The sequence below is a fragment of the Cetorhinus maximus genome, chromosome 26 (assembly GCF_964194155.1).
Source record: "Cetorhinus maximus chromosome 26, sCetMax3.hap1.1, whole genome shotgun sequence".
Taxonomy (NCBI): domain Eukaryota; kingdom Metazoa; phylum Chordata; class Chondrichthyes; order Lamniformes; family Cetorhinidae; genus Cetorhinus; species Cetorhinus maximus.
This window is the reverse complement of record NC_135904.1, coordinates 305,477-329,111: the sequence shown is the minus strand read 5'-3', so window position 1 is coordinate 329,111 and position 23,635 is coordinate 305,477. Positions and strand designations below refer to the sequence as shown.

Below are 23,635 nucleotides of genomic sequence, written 5' to 3'. Positions count from 1 at the left end.
AATTGTTTTAATGATCCTGTCAATGGCCTCAATTGGTCATTGACAGGTCGGCGGGCCCACAGCTGATTTTGCTGCGCCCCCACCTTCCTGAAAATTTAAATGGGACAGGATGATGTTGGAGGTTCCCCCCAACGTCATCCCGCGTCATTTTGTGCGTCAGCGAGTGGGCCCCGCCCCCAGCTCGCCGACGGTAAAATCCAGCCCATGGATATTTTAGTGCAGATCTAGTGTTCCTGGGGATCTGGACAATCACTACCAGCCAGAAGGCTGTCAACATCTTTGGAAATGGTAGATGGCTTTTTAAGTCCTTTCTTATGCTTAGTGAATTCACAATGATTTTAGAAGGTGTTCCTTGAATTAGAATGTTCTGTGGTTGAGCTCCACGCGAGAACTTGAGCTTTGACTAGGCAGGCCCAGTACACTGTGGCTGCACCTGCACCACAGGGAGTGCAGCGGCTCAAGAAAGCGGCTCACTGCCATCTTCTCAAGGACGAGTAGAGATGACCAGTAAGTGCTGGCCTAGCCAGTGGTGTCCATGGCTTGTTAAAGAATATAAAAAATGACGAGGGAGTTTTGTCCAAGATGAAATGTTAAATTGATTGTTCCAGCTGCTTGTTTGGATCGACATTAAAGACCTGAGGCACTATTTGAAGACAACAGTTCTCAGTATTCTAACCAACGTTCTTTCATCACACAACGGACCAATTGATCATTTTACTGCTGCTAACTGGATTTTATTACATTCAAAATGGCTGACCCATTTACCTACATAAGAACAATAACTGCATTAAAAGTAATTCATTGTGCGTAAAGCCTGAGAAACATTTTCCAGATATGACAGCGTGTGTTATGTAAATGTAAATCCTTCTCTTTTATTTTGCCAAAAATAATACGGGATGATCAGACAGGGTATAGTGATATAATGGCAGTTGTGCCTATGTCTGTCTCAACATCTATCCATTTCAACTTTTAGGTATCTTAGCAGTAACTGCATTGGCAGTTTTATTATTGTTTGGTGATACTTCTACAAGATAAAAGACATTCACAGATCAGGCTGTTTCCTAATTACCAGTAATATAATACAGGCCCTGACACAAGGGCCTGATATTTATGGGGAGGAGTGAGGAGGGAAAAAATAGTCAAAGAACCCAGTAAGACCAGCGACGTGCAGGTCCTGCTGGAATTAATGGCGCTCCACAGCAGGACAGTCGGGTGATGGACATGGCAAATTGGGGTTGCATTTACGACATTAACGTCTTTAGCCGTCTCCTGCTCTTTGTGCGGGGAGGCTAATTTTTTTATTATTCGTTCAACGAATATGTCTTCACTGGCTGGGCCAGCATTTATTGCTCATCCCTAATTGCCCTTGAGAAGGTGGTGGTGAGTCCATGTGGTGTAAGTACACCCACAGTGCTGTTAGGGAGGGAGTTCCAGGATTTTGACCCAGCGACAGTGAAGGAACAGCGATATATTTCCAATATCGAGGCCAATGCCACTGTTTTGCACAAATGCCATCACATTGGCAAACCCAGCAGTCCAGATGCTCAGGACTAAGGAGAACTTGATCTTATGATGTGGAAGTTGTGTCTGAGTTCTTAATGGCAGTAATTACTATCAGCTACAGGCAATTTAGATGGAAGTTGCTGGTTCTGTACATGGAATGGTTCTGTCTTTCTCCTTTCGCTTTTAACTCTGCAATGAATCAGCCTTCATTGTCCTCAGCCGCTGGCTGGTTACTCACCTTTTGTTGTGTGAGTGATGTGAATTTGACAGTGTCCATTGGCAACAGCCTCTGCCGTTCCAGAAATCACACACAACCAACTAAAAGACCAAGGATGAAAACGAAATATCATCATTAGGGGTCTCTTAATAATCACAAGTTACAATTCATTATGGCTTTTGTTTGTTAATATTTGTGAGTTTATTTCTGAACTGTGATGATATCATAGGGGAAATTAACTGAAAGAAATCACTGCATCCATAAACTGAATGAACACATGCACATGATACAATTACACACAGGATACTGGGTTAATGACTCTAATAATTCTACTGATAGAAAATGGAGACCACTTTTTGTTTCAGATATACAGTTTTTCCTTTTCATATAACTGTACAACTGTTAATTTAGCTCACTCTCACCCTGCAACTGCTCCCAAATGCTCCGAAACAATGATATGATCAAAAAATACCCCAGACTGAATAAGAATATGGAAAATGGCGTTGCAGCCGTGCATTCATTCTTTGATTATTTGTAAAGTATTTTGAAAGTGATAATGTAAATGTTGGTAAGAAAGGGAGACTTGCATTAATATAACGCCTTTCACGTTGTATTCCAAAGTGGGCAGAATTTTCCGTGCCCATTGACATCGTGCGTCATGATGGGCGTGAGTGGGCAACCTGGCGGGAGGGCCAAAAATCAGTTCTGCGCCATCATGAAACTAATTTGCAATTGTCCACTCTGCCTGTCAATGGCAGGCTGTGTTCCCTGTTGTCGCGTGTCAGGAACTTCAGTTTAATACATTTGCAAATCATTATAAGGCCTGATCACCAGAATCATCCCTCCATGTTGGATCATCCGGTCACGCTGACGTGTTACACAGCAGCATTTATAAGGTGTGCGCCTGGTGCCCTGCACTCCCTGCTGCTAATTGTGGTGTAAAGGTAAGAAAGCAGAATGTGACTATGGCAGAAGAAGGGTAGCGTTGTGTGAAAGAACAACAAGGAGCAAGTGATAGAAGGCCCTGTAGGGGAGGGGATGATGGGGGATAGAAAAAAAAAGATAGCAAATAGGGGAAAAAAAGGGATTAGCACCTTTTTTAGCACTAACCATTACTGTTAACAATCCCTTTGCCCTTTAGTTCATGACATCTTTTTCAATCCTTTCTTTGCCCCCACCTATTGTTGGCCTTCTATCCAGCTCTACCTGCCCCACCCCCCTTAAACAGCATAAATTTTATCACATTTCCACTTCTCTTCAGCTCTGAAGAAGGATCATATGGAGTTGAAACATTAACTTTGTTTTTCTCTCTCCACAGAGGCTGTCGGACCTGTTGAGTTTTTCCAGCATTTTCTGTTTTTGTTTCAGATTTCCAGCATCTGCAGTATTTTGCTTTTATCTTAGTATTTAATTCACTGCCACTTCTCGTCCAGGAATGCCTACCTTGAAGAAGTATTGCTCTTCTCTCTGACAGGATTTCCGCTTGTCTCTTTTGCCCTGTTCACCTTCATTGCTTTCCAATTCTCTCCTGGTGTTTGACAAGATGTTTACCAAAACTCACTTTCACAGTTACATTTCCTTCCTCAGTGACTGTCTCCGTCTCTGACTTACTCCGCGTGGATTCCAACTGAAGTTCCATCCCTCATGTTTCGAACCCATCCAGGATTACAGGTATCTCCGGGACATACAATGCTCCTCTGACTGCTGTTCTCATCGCATCCTGAGATCCACACTCAGTGCCATGCGCCGCTATATGAACACACTCGACCTCTCTCTCTCCAGCAGCACCGACTCATCCTATCTCAAAGCTGTCCTTGTCCCTAGTTTTATTCTTCGTCTCATCCGACGCCTTAACAAGAAACTTTGTCTCCTTCTGTCAGGTGCAAAGGAACGCAACCTCCAATAACTCATTGATACCAACACCCATCCAGGACCCTCCACCCCTTCCCATCCGTCTGACCCCATCCCATCTTCTAATCCCAGCCTTTGCTGTGTATTCACCATACCCCCTGACCTTCCCCTCTCCGATGCTGAATGTTCAGTGCTCAGCAAAAGACTCAGTTTTATACCCTTATGCCCTCATCTTAATGAATTTCGGGCTTGGCACGACACTGAACTCTTCTTCCGCCGCCTTCGTCTCCGTGCTCACTTCTTTGGGCAGGAGTCCTCCCCCTGTTCAATGGATCCTTTTACCCGCCTCCAATACTCTCCCTCCACCTGGACTCCTCCCCCTGACCTCTTACTTGCTCTCGATCTTTTCATTGAGAACTGTTGACGTGACATCGGTCATCTCAATTTCTCTGTTCCTCTCACTCACACCAACCTGTCCCCTCCTGAACTCACCACACTCCGTTCTCTCAGGTCCAACCCTGACTTTGTTATCAAACCTGCTGACAAGGGTGGTGCTGTTGTTGTCTGGCGCACTGACCTCTACCTCACAGAGGCTGAGCGTCAACTCGCAGACACTTCCTCCTACCTCCCCCTGGACCATGACTCCACCACCGAACATCACGCCATTGTTTCCAGGACTGTTACTGACCTCATCTCCTCTGGAGATCTTCCCTCCACAGCTTCTAACCTCATAGTCTCCCATCCCCGGACAGCCCACTTCTACCTCCTACCCAAAACCCACAAACAGGACTGTCCCAGTAGATTGATGGTGTCAACCTGCTCCTGCCCCATGGAACTCATTTCCTCCTATCTTAACCCCGTTCTCTCTCCCCTTGTCCAGTCTCTTCCCACCTACATGCACGATTCCTCTGATGCCCTACATCATATCAACAATTTCCAGTTCCCTGGCCCTAACCACCTCCTCTTCACCATGGACGTCCAATCCCTCTACACCTCCATCCCCCAACAGGATGGTCTGAGGGCTCTCCGCTTCTTCCTTAAACAGAGGCTCGAACAATCCCCATTCACCACTACTCTCCTCCGTCTGGCTGAACTTGTTCTCACACTGAACAATTCCTCCCTAAACTTGTCTCACTTCCTCCAAATAAAAGGTGTGGCTATGGGTACCCACATGGGCCCCAGCTATGCCTGTCTCTTTATGGGGTGTGTGGAACATTCCTTGTTCCAGTCCTTCTCAAGCCCACTCCCACAACTCTTTCTCCGGTACATCGATGACTGTTTTGGTGCCTCTTCATGCTCTTGTCTGGACTTGAAAATACTTATCAATTTTGCTTCAAATTTCCACTCCTCCTTCACCTTAACATGGTCCATCCCCGACAATTCCCTTCCCTTCCTTGACCTCTCTGTCTCAATTTCTGGTGATGGACTGTCCACTAATATTCATTACAAGCCTACCGACTCCCACAGCTACCTCGACTACAGCTCCTCACACCCCGCTTCCTGTAAGGACTCCATCCCATTCTCTCAGTTCCTTCGCCTCCGTTGCATCGGTTCCAATGATGTAACTTTACAAAACGGTTTTCCTGGAGTGTCTTCCTTCTTCCTTAACCGAGGTTTCCCACTCACAGTGGTTGACAGGGCCCTCAACCGTGTCCAGCCCATCTCCCTCTGCCCTCACACCTTCCCCTCCCTCCCAGAACCATGATAAGGTTCCTTTGCCCTCACTTTTCACCCCACCAGCCTCCGCATTCAAAGGATCATCCTCCGTCATTTCCGCCAACTCCAGCATGATGCCACCACAAAACACATCTTCCCCTCATCCACCCCGGTCGCATTCCGTAGGGATCATTCCCTCTGGTCCACTCCTCTATCACCCCCTACACCTCATCCCCTTCCCATGGCACCCTCCCATGTAAACGCAGAAGGTGCAACACCTGCCCCTTTACTTCCTTCCTCCTCACCGGCCAAGGGCCCAAACACTCCTTTCAAGTGAAGCAGCATTTCACTTGCACTTCCCTCAATTTAGTCTACTGCATTCGCTGCTCCCAATGCGGTTTCCTCTACATTGGAGAGACCAAACGCAGACTGGGTGACCGCTTTGCGGAACAGCTTCGGTCTGTCCGCAAGCATGACCCAGACCTCCCTGTCGCTTGCTATTTTAACACTCCACCCTGCTCTCATGCCCACATGTCCGTCCTTGGCCTGCTGCATTGTTCCAGTGAAGCTCAATGCAAACTGGAGGAACAGCACCTCATCTTCCGACTAGGCACTTTACAGCCCTCCGGACTGAATATTGAGTTCAGCAACTTCAGACCACGAACTCTCTCCTCCATCCTCACCCCTTTTTTTTATCCTCTTTCTTCTACATTCATTTTTTTTTAATCCACTTGTTTTATTTTAATTTTTATTCATTTATCCATAGTTTTATCCTCTTTTTTTTATCCCATTTTCTATCTGTTGACGTGTGGTTGGTTTGTGAGTGTGTGAGTTACCCTGGTGGGATGGAAGAGCTTATTCATCCTCTTTTGTCACTGGGTGGCTGTCCTCTTTTTGCAGGGCCTTGGTGCCTCCCATGCTTGATTTGTCACCTTGCTTGCTGGCCTTTGCCCAGAGCAAGTGTAGAGGGCATCACAGCAGGCTTCCAATGCATCCAGTAGACACTTGAAGGAGGCTTGGTAAATCTGGGGGCCAGCACGTTTCCTCCCTTTGGTAGCCATGACTTTGCAGCAGCTTCCTATCCCTTGAAGAGTGCCAGCTCTTTGCAAGGATGGCCTTTAAATATGGCAGCCCCTTTACTAAAGGCCTTATGTGATGGCACGGCAGGTGAATGAGAGGACGCCCCACCAGCAACCCAGCATGTTTCCCGGGAATGAATGATTAATGAGGCAGGATTGGGACGTGGGTAAAATGTCCTTTCTCCTGTTTGCTACCGTACTTAGTGAAATTCTGGGATGATTCCGTCCAGTGCTTTACAATCAATTAAACACTTCTGAATTGTAGTCACGGTTGTAATGTAGGAAATGCAGCAGCCAATTTACACCCAGCAATCTCCCACAAAAAGCAATTCATTAAATGACCAGAGAATCTGTTTTACATGTTGTTTGAGGGATGAATGTAGGGCCAGGACATCAGGATAATTCCCTTCCTCTTCTTCAAAACAGCCACATGATAAAGTAGGCAGGCCATTGCATCCGAAAGACAGACACGAAGAACAGCAGATCCAAACTACATTCACTGGGGCAACATATTAACAACAATGCTGCATTGGGTTTGTGGGTTTATCTAATCACCTGGGCTAGATTAGACATAACACAGTCGATAGGAGTCACAACAATCATCACAACCAAAGAAATAATGGATAAAGGAAGAGGGATACTTCATAAGTTAATGCTAGAGACTTCTGAGATCTAGAAAACTCCTGGCAAATGTTCACTGGATGAAGATCAAGGTGTCTTTCTTTTCTGCTTGTTGCTATTAACAACCAAGGAGACAGTTTTTGAAGGAATTTAACCAGGTTTAACCATATGGTCTACATAGTTTGTTCAGGAGCCAGGTGACTGGAATACAAATGAGATGTGGCATTACACAAGAAATTAATCAACTGGCACATAATCAGACCCAAGATGTTTGGAGGTAGAAGTCCCACAAATAAATGGCTGCACCTGGGGTTAGTAGTGATATTTGTTATGGACCGATTCTTTTAAGGGAATATCTGATGGTCAGAGTTATTGACAGAGCTTACAGATTGGATAACTAGTGATACAGTTTTCTTCCCCTAAATGTATTTTTCTATTTGTTCTCAGAATGTGGGGTGATACTGGCAAGGCTACATTTATTGTCCATCTTCAGTTAATCCGAGGAGATGGTGGTGGACCTTCCTGAACCATCGTAACCCTCATACTGGTGGCAAAAACCACAATAATAATCCAGCAAAGAGGAAGGAAATGTCTAATTCAGGGTAGGATGTGACTCGAAGGAGGAATTGGAGGTGAGTGATGTTCCATGATCTTACTGCTCTTGTCCTTCTTGGTGGTAAGGGGACATGGGACTGTGAGGTGTTGTCGGTATCGCTTGGTGAGTTTTTACTGTTGATTCTGTTGATAGTACATACCTGTTGTCTTGGAATTTTGATTTGATTCCTCTGTGTGCTTTTTAGGACACTAGTTAATATAGCATTGACGTTAAGTTCCTGTCTATGCTATTTTTAATCCAGTTGTTAACCCACTTATTTTAAATGAGCATATTACTGTAGACAAGAATTTAATGTATTAACCAGTACACTAAAATAGCATGTAGGGGAAATGAAACCCCATAAAAAATCACATGGGTTTATGTTCTGGTAGGTGATTGCTGCTTGTGGCCTAATAACACACATTAGTTAGGGGTCAGATCTAGACAATATAGTCAATACTGCATTTTCTGACAAGTATAAGCTTTATGATATGCAGGCTGAGATATACCATTAACAAATGTAGGCCAATACGCTAGTTGTATAATTTTTCCAGATAATACAGAATTGCTTATGTGAAATCTGTGCGTCTATACCGCTGACACATCATACACAGATAAACAATATGATTGAGTCAAGCAACATTTGTTGATTTGTGCAGTACACAGATTACAACCATTTTAAGTACTTGTGTCTGAGTACATGCTGAAGGAACATTAATATTTCAACATCTTTTTTATATTAAACTCAAAGTGAGCCTTGATTTGACAATGCAGGATATTACAGTATGTTATTGGTTATTTTAACACCTTTATCGTCTCGCAGCTTCTGAATATGTGACTCATGCTGGGTTACATTACTACCATACCCTATCTAGTTTAAACTATAAAATTAAAGGTATTCTATTGGGGAATATTTTACAGCACAAAATGACAAATTATATAAAATCTAGTAATGCTATGATATAATATGATACTAGTCCATTTCCCCTGGGTTTGTACCCAGGGAGCCAAGACCAAGAGCCTCTTAGGTAAATTAGGTTTAGAGGACAAGCAATTAGATTAGGGCTTACAGATGTAATTAAGTCCCACGTTTTAAAGCTACATATTCTGTCCTTATATTTATATAATATTTTGATTTTATGTTACTATTGTTATGATATGGCAGGTGGTATTTGCCAGGTTGACCAAATCTACAAGGATAACTTGGCCAAGCTATCACAATGATTTTGCAATTTGTATTTATTACGAGAAGGTTTGTGTACTGAAGTAAGAAGTCATGAGTCCACTACCACCTTTAGAGGTTTTAAAGGTTAAATTAAAATTAAATTAACATTTATTAACAGAAGAAGAACAAGCTTAAACACACACAAGATTACAGTTAAGCAGTTATAATAGTTCCCAAAATTTCTACTTAACCAGACTCCCAACTATACACCCCCTTTAAGCAACAGTCCAAATAGATTCCAAATTTATAAAGTCATCTAACAATCTTACCACAAACACTCATTGGACAATGGACTTCCAAAGGCTTTGGTTACTAGAACAGCAAACTTCTGCAGGGTGACTCGAGGCATTTCCCACCAGTCTGTTTTACATGGTGCACCCTTCAAGATCTCACACAGGCACCCCTCACACAGCCTTCTATCCTTCTTTAAATATATTACTCCCTTTTTCATCTGTAAATCCATTTGCTTCAACTTTTCTTTAGAAGTTACTTTTCCCAGAATATAAACATCTTTCATGTTATCAATATGGCCAGTGCTTGGGAAAAATCAACGTAATCTCTTTGTCTTATTTATCATGCCAGTTGTAAACACTTTCCCTGTCCCTTTGAAAATCAAACATCTTTCCCACTTATCTAAAAATGCAAATTTCATTCACACTGTTTCTGCTGAGACCTCATCCTAATTTACTCATCTCCATTTCAAATGCCTGTTTTACACCTCACTGCTTTGATAATTTAAACCTTGCAGTCTAATCACCTCTAGTTTAATTAAATTAGCCACACACACAGAACTACACACACACTCAAACATAAGCCTGTTTTAAATTATCCCACAATATTATTAGGAAAATTATGCTAGATCCTTGACACTATTTAATGATGCATAGCAAAACTTATGGCAACTTGAGAAGTAGAGCTGCTTAGAACCTCTGGGTTTGTCTACAGTACAGGGCGAGGAGCTGGGAGATGTAAAAATGGGGTACTTTTATGCCATCACTGTCAAGGAGGTATAATTACAGTGTGACATGTTTACATAGTCAATTTTTATTATAAATATGAACCTATGAATTTTTAAAGAAAAACATTGGAACATAAGAATCAGCAGGTGGGAAATACATATAAATTTGGATTTTTAATATGTTTACCATATAAGTTTCCACTGTCTAGTTTTGCTTTGACTTTCTTCCTGTCATCTGGGGTTATTTCATTCTAAAATTGTTTCTGCCACAAAATGACTTTTCTCCATGTGGGAGCTTAAACAGTGAGGGTTAGCTAGGATATAATGGGAGACATTACAGCTGAGATTGATCTTGTCTTTCACCAATGTCCAGAAAGGCAGATATTCTGACAGGAGTCAAAGGATGACCATAAGAAGCAAGAACTTTGGTCCAATTCTCCCCCATCTTAGTCCAGGGACTTGAATGCAGTCATAGCACCTCTGCTGCTTCCATCACTTTGATCTGATACTCAGTACACACCAGAAGGTCAAACCAGAGACCGTGAGTGTCTGTAACATTTAGTTTAGCTGTTGAAGTCATTGAAGTAATTGGCTGAATAAGATGATCACTGCTAAACTAAGGGGCCTTTGCATCATCACCTTCTTACATCATAAGCATGAATGCAGCCCATAATTTTTCTTCAAAAACTGAAATAATTTTGTTAACTGTTGTTTTTGTGGTGCAAAGAAGATAAAAGCAATGTGCGGCTTTCCTTGACACACAGGGTACTTCATGATAATAGCCTCATTTACTTGAAATGCTACACGGTCTCTTTTAATATTCAGGCTGTATTGTTGTAGATGTTCAATTATTTGCTTTAAATAAGGCAGGTGCATACCAATAAGGACAGATCTTTGAGGGCAACTGTGCTACTTTGACATCAAAATTATAACTTATCACAACTGCTTTGTGAATAAAGTGACTTCTGAATTGCTCTGAGTTCACAATCCTCTGCTAAAAACTCTAAAGGTCACAACAGCAGCTTGGTGGAAGATCAATTGTTGAGATCAGATGAGTTGTTTACAGTTTGTACTGATGTTCTTCTTTCGTTTAATTCCCTCCAACCTCCAGGTATTATGTGAAGTGGTCATCAATAAAATCCTGCCTTAGATTCATCCTGTCTGAAAATGAGATTTTGCATGCATGCCCTCAGCCTGTGGATCAGTGCCCTCCATATAGTGACTGCAGAATCAATTAGCATAAAATCAAATCAAATCAGGATTGCTACTGGGGTAGCAGACGTTGATGTGCATTGCTTCTGGCCCCATGGCCATAGACAGATGAACATTAATGAGCAGTAGTTCTTTCATGAAAGGTGAGGGGGTGGGGGGATTGGGGACTGGAGCCCATGTAGCTACATGTGTACAATTCTTTGCACTTTGGGAAAACCTACCCCACAGTAAAAGTGCAGGATTCTCTTGTGTTACTGCCTGGTTTCCACGGGGAAACTGATGAAAGAATTTGCTCTTGCAAATAAAGATTCTGTCGTTCTGCTTGATGCATCGGTGCACCTGCTGGTTGAAAGGTTTGGAAGTTATCCCCTGCTGTTGCTTGGAGGAAACCGGCAAAGTTAAAGTGAGAATACTTTTTTATATTTGTTCTTGGGATCTGAGACTCATTGGCAAGGCCATTTATTACCCATTGCTAATTGGTGAGCCATTGAACCACTGTAGTCCATGGTAGATATGACCTCACTGCAAATGTGCAAAATTAATACAGTTAGGAAAAAACAATTTGCAAAATATCTGCAAAATAAGAGGCACAGTCAGACACCAAAACTAATCACAGCTTTTGATGCCTGTATGGCCAATAGTGCCCACTACATTCACCTGATTGATGTCAACACTGCCAGTCTACTGTAATGTATAGTAGCAACTCCACACACGGTGTTGGACCATCTACACAAAAAGATAAGTTTATTGATCCCTCCCATCCAGCAGGAGTCTTGGGTAGGCCAACTGGATAATTGGGTAGGCCAACAAGGATGTTCCCTATTTTCCAGATTTTGCAACACAATCAGAAACACCTTAAAATGGGCCCACTCTGACCTCAATGCTCAGTTCTCCAATCAGTGCTCCTATGAGCAGGGCACACTCTGGGTTAATAGCCCTGTAAAATTTCCCTTGTGATCACATCACATTTTTAAAAAGTTCTCTCACAGGATGTGAGCGTCATGGGCTGGTCCATCCCAATTGCCCTGGAGAAGGTGGTTTAATGATATCCAGTTAAGTAGAGGCCTGATGCATTGCTTGATCTTTTGGTAATCAAAAATATTGTTACATCCTAATATATAAATACAAATCCAGTAACTTGGTAACTGAGTAATGATTTCTGAAGATTACAATTGCAACCTAATGCATGGGTATGAGAAAGCAATGATTCGAAAAAGTTAAGGATGTAGTCATGACTGTTATTTTTGCTGAGACAAATTAAGTGACATATAGAATTCACATTGTGTCTGGCTCATGCTATACTTGACCTGGGAGCACTTTATTCTGTAACGGGGGAAGGCAGGGAGAGTGGGAATGTATTCCCGTCCCCACCATTGACATTCCAAACTTGGATGAACCTCAAAACAGCATCTTGCTGTATGATGGATCAATGTGTGAGTCTGGAAGCTCATCCTTATTTTTAACTCTCTAGCTTAAAACCTGTGCTTTCAAATAGTTCCCATAAACTGCTGTATCTGCTACATTTCCTGATAGCAGTTATTGCAGAATGAATGAAATGTATGAAATAAAGTTGTGCTCTGTGTTTGATACTGGAAAAATGCACAGCACAGTAACTAGAGATTTGGAACTTAATGCTTTCATTTAAGATGATGAAATAGCGGTAACTGCAACAACTGTTTTTAGCTTCATGTTTCTTTTCAATTGTATATACTGCTAGCAGATCTTTTTTTGCCATTACTCATGTTAGGACTCAATAAGTTATTGTAAGCACAGGGGCCATTACAATATGCAATATTTCCATTGGATTGTCAGGGTAACATTTAAGTATTTATTTCCCTTGCCTAATCGGCCTAAATGAATTTTTGTTGAAAATTGCCTGTTGCTATGGTCAAACTGTGTTTCACTGGCCTGTCCCCATAAAGCCAAGGCTCAACAACTCTCTTTACAACTATGTTTATTCGTAATGGCCCAGATTTTGCTGTACTAACACCAGCAAGTCTGTCATCCATTGTTGTTAGTACAGGGTAAAACTGACAACAACTTCTGGCATCCACACATGCACAGTAAACATAGGCATCTGGAAGATGCTGCCAGTGATACTGTGCTCCTCCACAGGAGGCACTATTGCAGTCTTCACCAATGGGTCTTAGGCAGATCACAGTAATGACGTGAACGAAAGGTAATTACCCACTAGTCTTGTATGAAAGACAGAAAAAAAGGTGACTGCTGTATAATCAATTTTTAATGGTGTATAAGCGATAATTATTGATGAATAACATCTTTGGCCCTGAAAAATTAATTTCACAACTATGGAGTCACATTTCCTCAGAAGAAAATGAATATTGCAGATTTACATTTTTTTTTGTTTTTTCGCTTTTATGTCGCTCCCCCTTAATTGCGTGTGTGCGCCCCAATCTTTATTTTGTTTACTGTACAATGATTTTGATGCAATTTATATTTCCTGTTTTACTTGCTGCTTTGGAGCCTGTGTGTCTTGGTGAGGATTCTTCAATTTGATTGGTTAAAGAGTCTCCCTGCTGTTTGACCCGCTCAGAGGTGGCACAGATACCTTGTCGGGGCACAGCAATGGATCCGGTGCCCCCAAACTAGTAATCACCACTTACAAGCTCACAAGTATTCTCTCAGCAGCTGTACACCAAGTGAATAATGACAGCCATTCCTTCACCACTCACAGCAAAATCTGGGCTATTGCAAAATATATAATTTTATGCTTTTATTATATTACAACTTTATTTTGGACTGTTACATTTCTGGAACCATTAATCCTTGTTACACTGGGTTACTTTGACTCTTGTTTTTTTCAATCACCCTCATAGGTCAACCCCAATTCTTCGACCTTTTGAAGTGTCTATCTTTGCCTTGAACTCTAGATAAGCCACCAGCAATACACCTAGGTAAGCAAACAGCAAGCCCTGGTTGGCAACTGTTTTTAGTTATTGGACTATATTGGGTCTCCATAGTAGTCCAAATCAGTCTTTAAACTGCAAGAGCATCACATCAAGGGAAGAAGAGAAAAACTGTGATGTCAAAGCATCATGACAGAGTATGATTCAAGGACATTATAGGCAGGAACTCTGTATTAGTATTAATATATTATAGATATGCCCACAGATCTCCTGTAATGTCAGATAGTATGTTGTTTTATATCAAAAGGAGTATAATAACATTTAAAGCACAATGTATTATCCTGCTTGTAAGGTAAAGTGGTGTAACTTTGAGGCAATATGTAATTGTTCTTGAAAAAAACACATAGCTTCAGGCCAATCAGAGACCAAATGTTTGAAGAGTTTACTGTGGAGATTAGACAATGATAGTTTCAGGCTGCAGGTCAGAAGCACTTTGACCTTTAAGTGAATAAACCTTTTTAAGTGGAGGGTTGTTTGTGGTAGCAAATAAAGCAACCAATCAGCAAAATTATGATAACATTTATTCAAAAAACTATTATGTAGTTGATTCTTGGTATATATCCAGCTATTTACCAAGATGTTTTATACGAAGTGGAGATAAATATAATATGTTTTGAAATCTTTGGACCATAGTCTAATTAATCATCCGCTGTGCATTTTGATCAATGGAAAACATTTCTAGATTCTGCACTGAAATGATTAGAGATCTTTGTATTTGTTTGTTTGCAATTCAAATTCCTGGACAAATTATACCTATTTCTAACATCCTGATTTAGCTCTCTGCTGTTGATGAAGGCTGGTAGATGCCCCTGTCAATGTAACCTTTGAGCAGCCATGAGAAGGCATGAACACCCTATCCGATTGCCCAGGCTGGACTAGCCTATCTCAGTCCTCTGCTAGGAGACACTGCAGCTTTTAAAGATCAAGAGCTGAGAGGAATGCAGAAATGTAACTGTGACACAGAAAACATTAGTGCTCTAAGATTCAGCACCATCTCATCACCTTAGAGTGATCAGAATTGTAAAGTACTCTGCTGTCTCTTGGCAGAAATTCACAGTAATGGAACACATTTAGTAAGCTGAGGATTCAGAACTGGATAACTGAAGGTAATAATGGGATGGGGTTTTGTATTCAAATGCTATGTTGGATCAGAAACCTAGTGCATTACGAATGAAGGGGAACCAGTTTGGCACATTGGCTCTCTAATAAATCAAGGCTGCCATTTATCTCGTCAGCCAAAATGATGCCTAATGTTTTAAAATAATAATTTAAAATAATGTTTTAAAATAATGCCCTTCTGAAGTGGTTCAGCTTTGGATTATTTTGTTCCCCACCTGCTTGGAGCTCCTGGTTTCTATTGCACTGCACTTACCCTTGAAGCTTGTGACTGGGAAGCTTATACTATAGAAATCAAAGAACAGGCAACACAGTTCATGTCTAACAGGAACATAGGAAGAAATATAGGGAACAGGAATAGGTTATTCAGATCCTCAAGCCTGTTCTGCCATTTGGGGTTGTTCTGTATCTTAAATCCATTTAACCACCTTGGTTTCAAACCTATTAATACCTTTGCCTAAAAAAAAATTAATCTCAGTTTTTTTTAATCTTCTGACTCAACATAATAGAACATGTATGTCTGCCGAGGATCAACTGACTTAAACTTCCTTTCTGTCTTTTCAAGGCCTCTTTGTTCTAAAGTTATTGCTGCATTTTACAGGAGATTAAAAAAGACTGGAGTCTAATGTTCAGGGTCAATGAATCTTTTTCATTCTATTGTTTTCTTAATTCTAGGAAATAAGAGTGCCCTTTACCAATGATCTTTTCAGGGAATGCAAGGATCAATACTAGCCAGCTGATCTGTACCAGCAACCTCACTCCTAATCCGACAATGACATCAGTATTTCACCTTGTCTGTCGCACAGTTAGTTCCTATTATGTACAGCTGCACATACACCTCTAATCCAACAAAATGATTTAACACAGTATTAGAAGAAATGATCTTTGGCTAGTTTCCTGAGCAAGAAATAAATTGTGAGATAAAGAAAGTTGTTAACCCCTTCATTCTGTTTAGTTTCTGCAAACTCAATGTGTAGATTTGGTTCAAAGCATTGTTTCTTGTGCAGTTACAAATCATTCCACCATGACAGAAATCTTGAGATTAGGATAAAGCAGCTTGACAAAGTGTTGGGTGTGCTGCTATTCAATGCGATTAAACCAGGGTTTTTATATGTAATTGTTGAGTTTCCTCTGGAAAATATTTATCTGTGGCCTTTTTAAATGGAGAAAATGGAATTTTCCTCAGAAAAGGCTTTCGTTTTTCTTATAACAGACATTCATTATTCCCATAAAAAGACTCACGGAACAGAATGTTGCTGCTAGTTTACAGCAATGTGCTATGCTCCATTCATAAATTATTCTTGTTATTTCATCCTTAAGTCCACAGAAAGTTAAATAATGAACATTTCTTATTCAGCAAGTCTTTACTGCAACCACCTGGCACGATCATAAGCCTGAATTCTTCAGGTGTCGGGCGGGCTTGGTGGGACTGGGCGGGTGTGGTCGTGGAGCTGATCACTGCCCGCGATTGGCTCTGTGCCGCCATTTTCCGTGGGTGGGCCAGTTAATGCCCGCCCAGCGTAAGACGCGAGTGGTTTCAGCGCTACCTGTGCAGGCGGAGGGGAGGAGGGAGAGTCAGGGCCTGCGCTCAGAGTGCTTCAGTCTTGCTAAGGCACAGAGCTGCCTCAGAGAGATTGAAGGGCTTTTGAAATTATTAAATAAAAGGTTTAAAAATTTATTTAAACGTCCCACAGTCACATGAGATGGGACTTGTTTTTATATTTATGAAATTTTTTTTATTTGTTAAATAAAAACTTTACAATAAAATAAAAACACGAATGCCGCTTGGCCTTTTCACCTGCCCATCAACCTTCGGGTTGGACGGGCAGTGTAAACAATGGCCTTAATTAGTTCCTTAATGGCCTTAATAGGCCATTTACTTATCGGCAGGCGTGCAGCTGAATCTGGCGCGCGCCCACCGAACGAAACATCACAACTCAGCGCGATGATGTCAGGACGCACACCCGATGTCATCACACTTCATTTTACATGCCAGCTTGTCAGGCCCGCGCCCGCACGCCAACAGAAAAATCCTGCCCATAAAATCGTGATATGGCTACAGCACAGAGGCCATTCGACCCATCATACCCATGCCAGCTCTCTGCAACAGCAACTCACCTAGTCCCACTCCCCCTTCCTTATCCCCGTACCCCAGCAATTTTTTTCTCTGCAGCCAATTATCCAATTCCCTTTTGAAAGCCATGACTGAATCTTCCTCCAGCAGGCAGTGCATTTCAGATCCTAACCACCCTCTGCATAAAAAATCGTTTTCTCATGTCACTTCTTTTGCCAATCACCATAAATCGGGGTCCTCTGGTTCTCGATACTCCCACCAATGGCAACAGTTTCTCCTTATCTACTGTTCATGCCCCTCTTGATTTTGAATACCTCTAATCACATCTCTTAATCATTCTCTTCTCCAAGGAGAACAACCCAACTTCTCCATTCTATCCATGTAGCTGAAGTTCCTCATTCCTGAAACCATTCTCATTAATCTTTTCTGCACCCTCTCTTATGCCTTTAGATCCTTCCTAAAATATGGGGCAGGATTTTTGAGTCATTGGCTGGGCGCAGTGGGCGGACCTGGGAACAGCTGGGAAACGGTCCTGTGATCGGCCCCTGACTGCGATTTCACGCGGGCCAATTAACGGGCAGCCAGCGTGAAACGCGCGCTGAGAGGCTCAGCACTGCCGGGGTGGGGGCGGGAGGAGGGTGAGCACTGAAGTCTGCACAGGAGCTGGGGAGTGCGCAATGAAAGCTCCCTGAAGGCAGAGAGCTGCCTCCGGGAGCTGAAGAATTTTAAAATCAGAAATAAAGATTTGGAAATTCAGAAACAAATGCCCCCCACACAGGACTTCCTCACATAAACATATACACAGTAAAAATTATAAACATAAACATATACACAGTAAAAATTATAAACATAAACATATACACAGTAAAAATTATAAACATAAACATATACACAGTAAAAATTATAAACATAAACATATACACAGTAAAAATTATAAACATAAACATATACACAGTAAAAATTATAAACATAAACATATACACAGTAAAAATTATGTCAAAACATTTTTATTTAAAAAAAAATTAATGTCAGAAACCTCATCCCACCCTTGGATGAGGTTTCCTCAAAAATGCAAAGGCCGCCTGATCGATTCGCCCGCCCAAAAACTGTAATGTTGGGCAGGCAGCGAAAAATAGCATTTAATTAATAAATGAATGGCCTGAATAGATTTCCTAATTGTCCACGGGCTCACTGCTGACCCCCACATGAGCTCGCTGACCAACATATCATGCGAGTGTGCGACGATGTCAGGATTGTCGGCTGACGTTACCACGCGCTATTTTACGTCTGATTGGGTCGGGTGTGCGGCCGACCATGGGATATGAAATTCTGCTCATGGTGTCCAGAATTGGACACAATATTCCAATTGAGAATTATGATGATCTGCAGGATATTAAATTATGCTTTTTTGGGGCTAGAAACCCATTGTACCATAAAAGGATTCCTGCGGTTACCCAGTCCTGAGTAACTAAATAAACTGCTTCCTCCACAATAAGTCTCGAAAGTATGGACAGAAATCACTGGAGTAAAACTGTTCCACTGGTCACTATTTCAACAGAAATGTTCATCTGAAATGGTGAACAGAAAATTCTCACATAAAGGCATAAATCTCACATAAATCTCACATAAAGGCATTAATCTTTCATCCACTAATATTGACAGCTGTAAGCTGCATCCTTTGGTGCTGAGAAACTGTTTTATGCATTGATCATTTCAGCAGAAAATCACTCAGAAAATAACTTCTCAAATAAAATCCAAGTCAACAAAATTGCAAAGAAAATGGCCATAGTCCTAAACCCTGTTTCATATTTGTAGTACTGGCCCTAAAGATAATTTAAAAAACAAAATTAGTGCTAACAACATGAATATTAATTTTGTAAGCCCCTAACAGATAAAATCAAAGAAGTTGCAGATCAAAAGAAAGCCATTTGACCTCTTGGGCTGCTTATTAACTGAGCTGTCAGGAGGTGGATGGGAATCGAGCAGGGGAGGAGGGGCTGCTTGATCCTGGTGGAGATGATTGTCCACAATGGGGGAATGGGTCTGATTACTTGGGGGAGGGGGTCTCCAGGGAATGATGGGGTGGTGCAGATTAGGATTTGGGGCTGTGGTGGTCAGGGGGCTAAGGTCTGAGACCTCAGTGGAGAGGATCGGAGAACTTGTGGAAGGTTGGAGGGCTGGAGATTGGCTGGGGACTTGGTGAGGGGGTGCAGCTCAAATGCCTGGGAGGGTGGGGGGGAGGTTGTCCGGGAAGGTTAGAAGGGTCAGGGGCAGGTCTGGGAGTATTCGATTGCAGGGGTTGTTGCCTAGGTAGGCACATTGGATCCAACAGAGAAGTGGAGCGGCATTTACCTCCTGGATTCAACAGTCCTCGCCCGGATTTTGAGGCTGAAGCCAAAAAATCCCACCTCATTTTAATATTTAAAATATAAAACCTGCCTCCTTGGGACATATTGGTTATACCCCTCTACCCCTGTCCATCTCCCCAGGTCCTACCTCCAATAAAACCGGAAGTAGGGATGTTGGTGTCAACCCCCCACCCCCCCACCCCCATTGTGTCTATGCTGGTTCTTCCCTGGAGCAATCGAATAGTTTCTTTTCCCTCCATTGCTTTGTATTTTCCTCCATTTCAACTATTTATCCATTTCTCTCTTTACGCGATGCACTGGTTTTTGCTTCAACAACGACCCTTTGGCTGGGAACTGGGCGCATTCAGCGTCGAGATCAGCGAATCAGGCGAGAGGGCCCGGGTCGTGTTTCTCGACAACGTAAATCAAGGACGCGATTTCCTCCCACCCCCATCAATGGCTGCCTGCGTGTCCTGCCGCCGAATGTCAAGAGCTTAATTTTAATAAATTTGCATCTAATTATTATGGCCACACGCCAGAGTCACCTCCCCACGTCAAATTTAAATCCCACGTCAGCGTGATTTACAACTGCCTTTTAAAGTTGTGAACCTGGTGACCTCAGTGTCAAGGGGAGCTGGAGGTGGGTGCACACAACTTTGTGCAGCACTCACAATGATCCCAGCGGCTCTGCGAATTCAGGGAGGCCACGGACAAGTCTCTGCAGCGGTTTCCTGGTGGCCGGTGTGTGGTGTTGGGCAAGGGCAACAGTGCCGGGGCAGGTAGGGGACAGTCATGCAGCACCAATTGAAGTTTGAGCACTAAAATTTGTGTCGGGGGCGGTGGGGGGAGGTGGGGGGCGGTGGGGGGAGGTGGGTGGGGGGAGAAGAAAATGGCCGGGGTAATGGCAAAACACGTGAAAGATGATCTCTCCACCTCAGCCCAGGGCGTTTAGCCTGAGCTCAGTTGACATACTTGGAGTCAACCTAGTCAAGCAATTGTGCCCACTCAAGCAGCACCAATTCCTCACAGTGCCAATGATTGGTCCTTTACTATTAACCCTTCATATGCACACTTCAAACTCGAATGAGCGCTATGGTGCTGCATGAGCACCACGTGACTGGGCAAGTCCGAGGATCCTGTTGGGAAAGGTGGCCATCGAACACTGATGGAGGGGTGCATGCCTCGTCCCTTGCATTATATTTCAGTTGACATTGAAAAGTCGCCCTCATGGTACAAGCAAACCGTGAAGACTTGGGGTCCGGGTTAGGAAAATGCCTGCTCCTGAGATGAGAGTTCAGGATGTAGTCGAGTGACTGAAGCTGCCACCACTCGGTCATGTGGTGTGGGGTGGTGCTGGGCGTCGGCATTGTGAGCCATCAAGCACATTAAACACTGGGCATCTACGTGATGGTCTGGACCCTCTGGCATGTGTTAAAGGGCCTTGAGAGGCAGCCGCAGGCAATGACTTGACCAAGAGTGGTCCTTAAAAGACAATTGCTGACCCTTGCACCTCGTTCTCTGATAATGTAGTGAGGAGACATGGGGCAGGAACATGTGGGGAAAATTTTTACCTCGGTGGGCGGGCACACACCCAACCCGCTTGAGTGTAAAATGATGCGCGTTAACATTGGGCGAGTGTCCCAATGTCAATGCACAGTCGTGCGATATTTCAGTTGGTGGGCGAGTGCGGGGATCATCAGCCTGCCCGCCGACAATTAAAAGGCCTGTTAAGGCCATTAAATTCTCAATTGACTGATATATTTTGCCGACTATCCAAGCTTATGGGATGAGGCTTCCTAAAGCAAATAAAAATAAAATAAATAAATTGAAATTTAATTAATAACATGTCCCAGCTCATGTGACAGAGTCAGATGAGGGGACACGTTTTATTATATTTTTCATAACTTTATTATTTTTTTTGAAAATTCTTCATCTCCCTGAGGCTGCACTGTGCCTCAGGGAGATTCTCAAACACGCCCCCGTGCGCATGCGCATAGTCCATGCTCGCCCTCCTCACCCCACTCGCACAGGCACTGCTGAGAGCTGGGCGGGCCTTAATTGGCCATCCAGCCTGAAGTCACGGTCCAGCCCTGATTGCGGGCAGTGGTCAGCTTCCCAACTGCCCCCACCCACCCCCACCAAGTCTGCCCGACAAAGGCTAAATTCTGCCCATGGAGATTGGTGATCTGGTTGTCTGCCTGATTGCCTGTCGGCAGGAGAGGAGGAGAAGAATGCGACAGAGGCCCCTGGCTCGCCAAAGGGAGGAGCAGAACCCTGAAGACCAGGGGGCAGCATTGGCCTCCTCCGCACACAGAGAATGAACCCCACAGAGCTGCCGTTTGTAGGCGCATCATTAGACCCAGCATCTACAGTCGGCACATGTTCTACCTGCAGACGAGCGAGAAACAGTGTCGCTGATGCCTGCGCATGTCAAGGGAACTGGTCATGTGCATATGACATCCCGTGGCACCACGGGACTTGGAGGGCATCCACTGCCAGTGGCAGTTAAAGTTACAGCTGTGCTCAATTTCTATGGCAGTGGCACCTTCCAGGGCTCCACTGGGAATCTTTGCAGGATCTCCACCCACAAATGTATCCAGGAGGCCACGGATGCCCTTTTTGCCAAGGTACTCAACTTTGTCAACTTCCATAGGGATCAGGCAGGCCAGGAAGCAAGAGCAGGTGCAGGGTGCCATCGTCTGCACCCATGTGGCTTTTAAATCTCCCTGGCAACAAGCAGTCCAGTATGTGAACCACAGAGGCTTCCACTCTCCCAATGTTCAGCTAGTCTGTGACCATAACAAACAGATCATGCAGATGTGTGCAAGATACCCCAGAAGCATCCACAACTTGTACACCCTCAGCAGGTCTCAGATCCCTGACATCTTCCAGGGACCATACAGGATGCACGGTTGGCTCCTTGGGTACAAGGACTACCCACAAAGGACGTGGCTGATGATGCCTGAGCGATGGCCTCAGACTCCTGGTGAGGGAAGGTACGAGTTTCATGCACAATCCGGAGTTTTGCTGAGCACACCATTGACATCCTGAAAATGAGGTTCTAGTGCTTGGACAGATTGGCGGAGCGCTGCAGTACACTGCCCAGAGGGTGTCGCGCATCATAGTGGCTTGCTGTGTGCAACACAGCCTGGCCATGGAGAGGGGAGGGTACCTGAATGATGAGGAGATGCAGGTCATCATTGGCCAGACGAGGCAGGTGTAGTCATGAGGCCCTCATTGCCAAAATATTCCAGGAAGATGATGATGAGATGCAGTGAGGACACTCCTGAGATCTTCACATTGCATCTGGGAATGTCGGACTCCTGTCTGGCTGAGGGCAGGGCACAGACGCTCTGTGAAGAGGCTCATATCATCGTGATGCTGATGAGAAACAGCAGCCACATGGGCTTTAAGGCAACTTGATCCTTTGGCCGGCTTCAGCACCCGTCCCCTTCAGCACCATATGTTCACCTGTCAGGAATGGTGTAAAGATGGTGGGGCAGCCCCACCTCAAAGCTGCTGAGAGCACACAGAGAACGTTCCGGAACCCAGGGACGCTTGGGGACCAGATTCTTGCAGCAAACACAGGCCATGTGGAGGTGCACACATCACTGATCTGGAGAGTGACTTTGAATCTGGACATTCACTGTGCTCAAAAGGTTACCCTCTGCATAGGGGAGAGGCCCTGGACTGTGACAGTAGCTGTTTTTTGTGCAGGAAACAGGGTTTCACATCTGGATGACATGAACACTGCTCAACATAACAAGGAGCCATAGACAAGGAGACATTCTTGGGAGTTTATTTACAACAGTCGACATTAAGTACAAGTGATTAACACCCGTGCCCAGGCTGTGCAACTAGGTGAGGTGTCAGCTGTGGCTCAGTTCATAGCACCCTCGCCTTTGAATCAGAGGGTTGTGGGTTCATGTCCCACTCCCGGAAACCAAGAACTGTGAATGTACTCGAAAGAGTTACAGCTTCTTAACCTTCCTAACCCTGCCCCTACGTCTTGGTGCTCCCCCGACATCCACAGCAGAGGTGGAGGCAGCCTGCTGACTGCTACACCCTGTCTGTGATGACCTTGATGGGGGTCTGCTGGAGGGCTGAAGCCTGGAGGGTCCTGGCCTGCTTTCGGGGTCCTGGCATTTGGCAGTGGCACCCTCCCCAGCCTGTGGAGCTGGAGCTGCTGGGGTCAAAAGAAGAGGGGAGTTGGAAGCTTGGACACTCCCAGGGTCACCTGGATGGATGGCCCC

General features: G+C 43.8%; 1 long non-coding RNA gene across 1 annotated transcript; it reads left to right on the top strand.

Annotated features, from left to right (window-relative positions):
- Positions 1-7,445: 7,445 nt before the first annotated feature.
- LOC144668138 (uncharacterized) lies at positions 7,446-15,853 on the top strand. The gene is made up of 3 exons (XR_013573427.1): positions 7,446-7,645; positions 13,755-13,832; positions 15,636-15,853. It is a non-coding gene; the product is annotated as an uncharacterized LOC144668138 (long non-coding RNA).
- Positions 15,854-23,635: the final 7,782 nt, after the last annotated feature.